General features: G+C 37.8%; 1 long non-coding RNA gene across 1 annotated transcript; it reads left to right on the forward strand.

Annotated features, from left to right (window-relative positions):
* Positions 1–3,158: 3,158 nt before the first annotated feature.
* Positions 3,159–5,955, forward strand: LOC141282929 (uncharacterized). The gene is made up of 3 exons (XR_012337842.1): positions 3,159–4,485; positions 4,909–4,951; positions 5,836–5,955. It is a non-coding gene; the product is annotated as an uncharacterized lncRNA (long non-coding RNA).
* Positions 5,956–10,719: the final 4,764 nt, after the last annotated feature.

The following is a 10,719-nucleotide window of genomic DNA, read 5'->3' on the forward strand; positions in this document are numbered from 1 at the left end:
CATAGTCAGTCTTACTAACCATTGTGTTCTTACTGACTTTGGTGTGCCTCACCTTGACCTTCACCTGGCAATGGGGGTAGAAGATGGATGGGACCGTGTCTGGTTTATGGGTGTTTCCTCCCCAGACAGAGTTGAAACAGTCCTGTGAGAAGTGAAGGGAGTTGTTTGGTCTCCAGCTCTTTCTCTTGACATTGTGTATCCACTGCTGCAACCTCTCTTTTTTATTGACGAGGAACCTGACAAGAAAAAAAGCATATCCCATTGTTCAAGAAAATTAATTAAATGGAAATTAATGTCATTTACATTAAATGAATGTCATGTCATTCATTTCATCAAATGAATTTAATGGAAATTAAACCAAAAGTGATGGATTTTATCTCTCTCAAAGAATCTGCATCCCATGCTACCCTAAAATGATCTCACTGCCCCCCCCCCAGTTGAGAATCAATTGCAGTGACAATAAATAAGCTGATCTGACACTCACAACCAACCAAAGCGATAAAATATGGCTATGGTGGTATATTAAAAGTGGTAGAAGACATTAAACTGGGCACTATAGGCTATTGGATGACACACACCCATTTAAAAAATAAACATGATTTTTCATCTTACAAGTCAATTGTTTGTTTCACCTGCATGTCTTTAGTCATCTGCATATCTCAGCTGTTGAGGACAAACTGCATCTTTTTAGCCACATTCAGTACAAGTAAAATACTAAACGTTTCTGATTTCAACAATATTTAAGTATTTTACTCAAATTGTATTGGAAATGGTGACTTGTAATTTCTAATGGATTCTTTTTTACTGTAAGGTATCTGTATTTTTACATAAGTATTGATTTCCAACTAACATCACTCTTTACAACTCTGCTTAGGCCTATATAAAGATGATTCAAATAATCATAATATTTCATTATATTTACGGATTGACGGAGACAGACGGACAAAGTTTAACTCGAAAGAAGAGTCTTGTCTCTTAGAACACATGTATGCTACACAGCAAGGCATGTTTGCACAAGGGACAATATGCTAGCAACAAGTCAATTGAAGTAAATAAAGGAAGGCGAAATAACGAAAAACAGGAAACAAACAGTTAACACACTGAATTAATAAATACCACCTATAACACAATACTTGTCTTGAATAATGATCAGAAGTTTCCAAGGTTGAATATCACGGCTCTCCAAAAATAAGGGCTTTGACCTTTGCCTGGTAAAGCGCAAGCTGACCTCGAACAGTCCTTGACGCATCAGAGTAAACTCACATTGAACATTAATGTGTGTGTGTGTGTGTGTTTTGTAAACAAATTTTATGGTATAGTAATTCCATAATATAATGTACACCCACCTAAAGGATTATAAGGAACACCATACTAATACTGTGTTTGACCCCGTTTGCCTTCAGAAGTGGCATTGATTCAACAAGGTGCTGAAAGCATTCTTTAGAAATGTTGGCCCATATTGATAAGATAGCATCTTGCAGTTGATGGAGATTTGTGGGATGCACATCCAGGGCATGAACCTCCTGTTCCACCACATCTCAAAGATGCTCTATTGGGTTGAGATCTGGTGACTGTGGGAGCCATTTTAGTACAGTGAACTCATTGTCATTTGAGCTTTTATGACATTGTGCATTATCCTGCTGGAAGTAGCCATCAGAGGATGGGTACATGGTGGTCATAAAGGGATGGACATGGCAGGAAACAATGCTCAGGTAGGCCGTGACATTTAAACTAGGGATGCACCGATACCACTTTTTTCCATCTCCGATCCGATTCCAATACCCGAATTCTGAGTATCGGCCGATTCCGATACCTGCCGATCCGATACTACTGTATTTTTCTTGAACAATTTAAATTACACACACACACACACACACACACACACACACACACACACACACACACACACACACACACACACACACACACACACACACACACACACACACACACACACACACACACACACACATGACACACACAATATAAATGTGTATAGTGCTTTCTGCTAAATCTAGCATAATATAATTATATTATATATAATTATAATTTTAAATGTAAAACCCAATAATTTAAAATGATTTACAAGTAACAAGAACATTAGTCATTATTAACCATGGCAGTGTTTAGGATTAAATAAAATAGGCACGTTTGATCAAATAAGTATGCTAAAAATATTTTCCTTAATTGCGCAAAAAGTCACAATAAAAAAGCTTTAGTGTGCAGATGGTTATTTTGGGAATTATGCACTTAACCGGACCTTTTATGCACATTTCGGGTGCAAAATTGATGCGCCTAAATCATAGTGAGTGCGTCTAAATCATACTGCGCTTCCTGGGTGCAGCATTGATGCTCTAGAAGCATCCTCACATGGGAATCTTCGCTCCGCAATGGAAAGTTACGTTCATAACTATTAAAACACAAAGAGATTAGATGCATCGTGTGCTCAGCACATACTGAATTGCATCCATCCAACAGTTTACAGAGACTTTATAAAATCAGATCTTTAAAACAGCCTACAGTTATTGAGTGTGTTTGTGTGTTGAATGACGCATTTCATCAGTCCGCTTCACCTGTGCATTAACACAGCACCTACTGAATTGCATTCATCCAACAGCTTCCCCTGCTGAAAAAACCAGCTTAAACCAGCCTAAGCTGGTTGGCTGGTTTTAGCTGGTTTAAGATGGAAATAGCTGGTTTTAGCTGGTCTCCCAGCCTGGTCAAGGTGGTCTCCCAGGCTGGCCAGGCTGGTCAAGCTGGTCTCCCAGGCTGGCCAGGATGGTCAAGCTGGTCTCCCAGGCTGGTCAAGAAGGTCTCCCAGCCTGGCCAGGCTGGTATTATGGCTGGTCAAGCTGGTCTCCCAGCCTGGTCAAGGTGGTCCCCCAGGCTGGCCAGGCTGGTCAAGCAGGTCTCCTAGCCTGGCCAGGCTGGTATTATGGCTGGTCAAGGTGGTCCCCCAGGCTGGCCAGGCTGGTCAAGCAGGTCTCCCAGCCTGGCCAGGCTGGTATTATGGCTGGTCAAGCTGGTCTCCCAGCCTGGCCAGGCTGGTATTATGGCTGTTCAAGCTGGTCTCCCAGGCTGGCCAGGCTGGTATTATGGCTGTTCAAGCTGGTCTCCCAGGCTGGCCAGGCTGGTCAAGCTGGTCTCCCAGGCTGGTCAAGCTGGTCTCCCATCTGGGCAGGCTGGTCAAGCTGGTCTCCCAGCCTGGCTGGTCAAGCTGGTCTCCTAGCCTGGCCAGCTTAAACCAGCTAAGACAAGCCAGCCGGACCACCAAGCAGGCATGACCAATCTTCAACGTTGAAATTTGGTTGAAATAACCTCAGTTGTTTTTTCAACATTGAGACAATGTTGAAACAACGGTGAATGGTAAACGATTGCAAAAGGTTAATACAATGCTTAAAAATCAACTTTGAAATTTGGTTAAAATGATGCCAGTACGGTGAATGGTAAACGATTGTATTATGACATTTTAATTTGTGAATCCTTTAGATAAAAATTTAAAAACTCATTTAATGAAAATACTTATATTTTATGTATACTATTTGATTGATTTTAACACTGGTGGGGCATGTGATTTCCATATGAATTCAGGAGATGGATTAGGCTGGATAATTTTTTTGTAAGTATTATTATGGTTGTTTTATTTTTATTAAATTTTCATCACAATGTCTAAAATATAACGTTTCAAATATACATTTTAAGAATACCATTAATAATATAATAACATCCAACCTTTTATCGGCTTTCTTTACGGTGCCACAGACAGGTCCCTCAGCCTTTTGTAAGCAAAACATGCCCATGCGGGCCCACTGTGGGGTATACTGTGGGACAGTGTGGGCAGGGCAAACTCACACCACATCCCAAATGGGCCCCCAAATTATCATTGGTTGTTATTATCTTAGCAGATAATTTTCTTTTGATGTTTGTTGTTAAATCAAAAACTAGTTACTACACTTTTATTATAATAAAACCATATTTTTATTTTTATTTTTTTATAAAGCTCTGTCCATTTAGAACAAAATGTACAGGCATGCTTATGAAATAATTGAACCCACCCCCGGGTGAAGATCTAAAAAGCTATGTTTTAAAAGCACAATATTTCTGTTTATTTTAATACAAGAAATATTTATTGTTAAACAAGTTCTAATTTTCAGTTCAGTCTGGACGTGGGACATCTTTTTTTACCATCTTTATTGTTTTTTTAACATGTTGTCTTTTGTTATGTGTTATTAGCTATGGTTATTAGTCATGTTCGACTTCATGCAGCGCTGCGAGAACAGACATCATACGTTGATGACGTCAATGTATCGCGAGAGCGAGTCAAGAAATTACACTCTCGCGGTACATTGACGTTATCAACCTGTCAGCGCAGCAAGAAGTCGAGCACACGTATTTGCGGGCGCGCGCCTACGTCCTCGTGAGTTCAAAGTGGATTTTAACCGTTTACCTCCGACGACAGTTTTCATTTCTATGGCAAATTCTAAGGTAAGTTTTTATTAATTCCTGGTTAAGTCATTAAAATCAGTTCACAGTTATGTTTATTTTGTTTTTAGTAACAGTTAATTCAATATGACTAAAATATTCTGAACTTTAATGTTGACTGTTGATGCAGTGGTTTGACTGAGCTCGTGACGCATCTGAGCTAATGTATGCAGATCTTTTATTTGTCTTTACCTTCTATAAAAATGTGTTATCCTCGTTCTTCAAATTTATTTGACATTGTTTAGATAATTATAACGCAAGTTATTTCAATGTAGGGTTTGACGCGTAAATGTAAGGTTATTTAACTTACAGTACGGGCACACAGTTTACAGTAGCCTGTTAAAACGGTTAAGAATTTAAACAGAAGCCATCAATTCTAAATTAAGTTAATAACTATTGTATATTTATGTTCACTTTTCTTTACAGGTCATTTTCTTGTTGTGTTTTGATGTTTTCCATTGGCTGAAGAGTAAGTATTACTTTGTGTTTATATTTGCATCCAAAACATAAGTGCTCAAAAAGTGCATATCTGGTTTATCATTGTCATTAGGAAAATATAAGAAAATAATTTAGGATACAATGGTTATTGTTCAGCAAAGCAATTCATTTCTTTTGTATGTCACTATTCCTTCTACAGTATGTAAGTTAGGCTTACATATTTCAAACCCTTTGTTTTCAATAGACAAAGACACAAGCTAATTCATAGTTCAGAGTGGATGTTGATGCAGGTTTTAGAGAGGCTTCATATTGACATATAAAATTGGTCTTTGTGGTGGTGTACATAACAGCATCTTTATGTATTATGGTTTTAATCATAATTTTTTAAATGATGGCTATGTCCATGAGCTACCACCCACCATTGTAACGCACCACCAAGCTAGCATTTTGTAATAGAAATCAATAATTTACTATTTATTTTTGAAGCATCTCCCCTACAACATTACAATGCATTTAGTATTTGTTTTGTATTTAGATCAAATTCTACTAATCATAATAACTAAGATGCAGTGTTTTGTATTTCACAATTTATATTTTCTTTTGAAAAGGGGCCATGACTTGTTTTTTATTTTATTATGTGTTTTATATTGGAGGCAGATTACCATGCAATTTGAAGAAGTGTGATAAAATACACAGAGGTGAAGTCATGTGTCTTTCCAGATGCCCAAATCTGTACCACTCAAAAAGTAATGAAGTGACAGTGTACCATGACAAAAAATTTAAACATTCTTTATTTCTTTCAAAGTTGTACTTGGGCCACAGTTTTTTGTATTTCTAACCAAAACATTACATTTATGATTGTATACTAATGAAATATGTTTTTCTTTTTCTGAACTTTATCAAATGCAATGATAGCTAAGATGAGCCTGAAGAGGAGATTTGGGAAGTCTTTGCTTTGCCAGATCACCTGTGGTAAGTTTGTAAAACATATATTAAAAATAGGACCAGAACATCTCCTAATCAATTTTTTTTATCAGGTCGGGATGTCTGCTAAGATGCCTTGTTGGTCTGGGCGAGTTTGAAGTCTCTCACAGACAGTCCAGAAGGTCTGGAGTCCATCTTAGCTTTTATTGGTAAGTGACTGCACAAAAGGCTGTTTGACCCACACGTAAAGCAACCAGTCAATGTTTGCTCTGTTCAGCATCTCTTTGGGGGGGGGGGGGTTAATATTGATATGACCCAAGTATTCCGACCCTTTACTCAGTACTTAGTTGAAGCACCTTTTGAAGTAGCAATCTTTGCAACTCCTGGATTCATTTGTAACCAAAGCGATCAGAAGCCCCATTCACTTCTATAGTATTCTTTTAGCCTATTATGGAAGTCAATGGTGCTTTCCGGTCAGTTTGGTTACAGACATTCCTTAAAATATCTTCATGTCTTTATGCGAACCCATCAGCAACCATCAAGAGAAATTGGAGGCAGCTGAGCTAAATTGCAGATATTGATGCAAATGATCTGAATATGTATAATGTAAATATAATATTGCAGTTTTCTTTTTTCATACATTTGCAGAAGTTTCTAAAATTCAGTTTTTACTTTGTCATGGGGTATGTATTGTAGATTTATGAGGAAAATATCTAAACAATTACAGTATCATGCAACCACCTTAAAATTTAAATGTGAAAGGGGTCTACCCTGAATACTTTCTGAATGCACTGTAGGTGATCTTGATTGAGGCTTATTGTCACCTTTGTAAACACAAAAGCTTTCTTCCTTCACCAGATGGCTATGCAATGTTTCTAGACAGACTATTAAAGAACACACACACACCCTGATGTGCAATAACAAGATTTTTTTTATACATGGGCTAAAAATGCATCATTTTTTGAAAATGACTTTTGTTTCCTCTTTAGATGCTGTCATCAGGTTTTAAGTACATTATGAGCCAGAATGGAAGGGTGTTGGTGGCCATAAGAAGACTGTGAGCTAAACCTACAACAAAATTCATATTTGCAGTTTTCCTAGAATATTTTTTTCTATTCAGATGAATAAAATTACTTTAAAATATTATTTTGTTTTCATATTTTATGTTTTTATTCTGTATTTGGAATATTCCACTTCTGCACTACTAACTGGAAACCTAACTGTTTGAAAGAATTAGTTTTTATCTATAAAAGATCGATTTTAACAGCTGCTTTTGTGTTTATTTAGAAAGGGTAGGCACATGCCATCATTCACAAACTTTACCTACTTTAGGTGTTTAGTTTTATGGATGGGGTTGTACTGTAGGTAATGAGCAGCAAATTGCATTCTTGTAATAATTACACTAAAACATGATATGTACAGCAAATCATTTGGTGAGTATTAAAATGTAAAGTAAAAATCTATATTTAGTGTTAAAAAGTGTGTTAAAACTGCGTCGCGATATCAACCTTGATTCACCTTTGTTGAAAGTGTGATGTTGAAACAACATTGAAATGTTGTGAAATCAACATTGAAACAACGTTGTGAAGTCAACTTTGATCCACTTTTGCAAAACCAAAAGGTAATTCAACATTGATGCAACGTTGGTCCCTGACGTTGATTCAACGTTGAAATGCCGGCCGAGAATCTAAGACCAGCCTAAACCAGCTAAAACCAGCCTGGCCAGCTAAGACCAGCTTAAACCAGCTAAAACCAGCCTGGCCAACTAAGACCAGCTAAAACCAGCCTGGCCAGTTAAGACCAGCCTGACCATCTTAAACCAGTCTGTCCATCTTAAACCAGCTTGACCAGCTTAAACCAGCCTGTCCATCTTAAACCAGCTTGACCATCTTAAACCAGCCTGACCAGCTAAGACCAGCCACCCGACCAGCTAAGACCAGCTTAAAGCAGCCTGGCCATCTTAAACCAGCTAAAACCAGCCTGACCAGCTAAAACCAGCCTGACCAGCTAAGACCAGCCACCCAACCAGCTAAAACCAGCTAAGACCAGCTTAAACCAGCCTGACCAGCTAAAACCAGCCTGACCAACTAAAACCAGCCTGACCAACTAAGACCAGCCATCCTGACCAGCTAAGACCAGCCTGACCAGCTAAAACCAGCCTGACCAGCTAAAAAAAGTCACCAAAACCCCTCTTAAACCAGCATGAAACATCCAGGCTGGGAGACCAGCTAAAACCAGCTTGACCAGCTTAAGCTGGTTTTAGCTGGTTTTTTCAGCAGGGTCCTGAGACTTTATAAAATCAGATCTTTAATAAAGCCTAACCAGAGGTGGAAAGTAACGAATTACATTTACTCACGTTACTGTAATTGAGTAGTTTTTTTGTGTACTTTTACTTTTTTGAGTAGTTTTTAAAATCTGTCCTTTTACTTTTACTTGAGTATGTTTTATTTAAAGTATTGTACTTCGCTACATTTTAAATCATATCCGTTACTGAGTAAAAAATATTTTAAAAAGCAAGGTGATAAAGACACGAAACGGATGATTGATGGGCGGGGGAACGCGAAAAAAGAACCATGGAGACGGACGAGACAGGCGCGCGCTAATGCAGAGCCGCCTCAGTTCAAATCTTATGAAAGAAACCCCCGGTTATATTTAAGCGACCACTTTCCACTGACGCGAAGCGAGTGTTTCATTCCTATGAAAGGTAGGATTTATGCTCTTGTGTACGAAATTGCCAACCGGGGATTTACTGCTCATTTGCACGACGTGTTTTTAATACCATGCGCATTATCTTCCGAGGTCTAGTAGCTTCGCGTCAAGTCAAACACAACTTCAGAACGTCCTCGAGAATGCGCAGGTCATTAGACATTGCAAAGAGAGAGAGAGAGAGAGAGAGAGAGAGAGAGAGAGAGAGAAGAATAAAGGTCTGACATCAGGTACCCAGGTCAGGGAAGCTAGAACACAATAAACGTGTCAAAAGTATATAGCCATGGCACTAATCTCATTATATGCTCATTTAAACTATAGTTTAATAAAATAATGTATGTTACCAGCAATACATCAATTACAACCTTACAATAGTGATTGTATTTACTAGCTGCTGACCACCTTCAAAAGTGCATAACTCACATGTAAAAATCATTAAACATTTCCATAAATGTTTCTTAGTATAAAAAGCTTTTTATTTTATTAACTTTTTGTTATTGCACTTTAATTGTAAAGATGTTCCTACAATTAGAAACAACTAGTTTGAGATTTATATTCCCTTGTCGTTTTTTAACTATACTAGAATCCTCCACTTTTCCCCGCTGTAAAAAAAAGTAACTTTTATTCTGAGTAAAGTTAAAATGACTTACTTTTTACTTTTACTTGAGTAGATTTTTAGACAAGTAACTTTACTTTTACTTAAGTAAAATATTATTAAAGTAACTTTACTTTTACTTGAGTACAATATTTTATTACTTTTTCCACCTCTGAGCCTAACAATACAGTTATCTTGTGTGTGCGTGTGTTGAATGACGCGTTTTCATCCGTCCGCTTCACCAGTGGATTTACTCAGTTTGCAAGTAAGTTATAGTGTTTCTGTAAACATTAATATCTTAAATGTGCGTTTGTTCCTTCACATGAAGCTATTGAGTGTAAGATGACTTTGATTCAAGTGCATAAAAACGTTTATGGTGCTTTTATAATACTTTGACGTTTTAATCGCTTGTCAGTGACAACCATGGATAACGTGCAGTATCGGAATTGGATCTGTCCTGTTAGTCCGATATCCGATCCAGCAAAAAAGGCCGGATCGGCCCCGATACCGATCCAGAATATCGGATCGGTGCATCCCTAATTTAAACGATGCCCAATTGGGACTAAAGGGCCTAAAGTGTGCCAAGAAAACATCCCCCTCACCATTACACCACCACCACCAGCCTGCACAGTGGTAACAAGGCATGATGGATCCATGTTCTCATTCTGCCAAATTCTGACTCTACCATCTGAATGTCTCAACAGAAATCAAGACTCATCAGACCAAGACAACAATTTTCCAGTCTTCAACTGTCCAATTTTGATGAGCTCGTGCAAATTGTAGCCTCTTTTTCCTATTTGTAGTGGAGATGAGTGGCACCCGGTGGGGTCTTCTGCTGTTGTAGCCCATCTGCCTCAAGTGTAAGAATTTATAGTCAGCCTTGACAAAGATTCCACTCCAATTCAGCTGTTGAATAAAGCTCATCCCTCTAAAAGGCTTGATAATCATAAACGGTCATCTCAGTTCAAGCAATACAATAATATAACCTGAAGTAATATTTCTTAGTAGTATGGGAGCAAATGTGAGACTTCTTGAACCAACAGGTCAAAGAGGGTTCATGATAGAAAGACAAAAGACATATATTTAAACATAATCTGATCAGTTGGTTGAGCACACAGTTAGTCTGATCATATAAACACAGTTACCCATTTGGGTACAATGGGAAATATAGGGGCCATTTCTAGTACTAGTCTTAATTTACATTTAAAGGGATACTTCATTAGCATTAGGGGTGGGAAAACAGGTTTGAAACTATAAAGTGTTAAGACTGACTTTGCTCATGGTTCACTCAAACTCCGATGAACCCTGAATGCTTCATGTACTTTGCTACTGCTTTAATTGAATAAACTACTTTCATCAAGAGTTTCAACGTCCTCATCATTTTTCTTACACAAGGTTGTGCGTGTTGTAGCTTCAAAAAAGGTTTGCTGCATACCAGAAATTGAATAGGTGTTCCTAATAATAATTATTACAATAATATTAATATAACATTTTACGCTATACAATTATAATATGACATCTTACATTAAAACATTATAGGCCTGACAAAGGAAGTGGCAAAAATAGACATTAAA

The sequence above is a fragment of the Paramisgurnus dabryanus genome, chromosome 10 (assembly GCF_030506205.2).
Source record: "Paramisgurnus dabryanus chromosome 10, PD_genome_1.1, whole genome shotgun sequence".
In the NCBI taxonomy this organism is placed as follows: Eukaryota; Metazoa; Chordata; class Actinopteri; order Cypriniformes; family Cobitidae; genus Paramisgurnus; species Paramisgurnus dabryanus.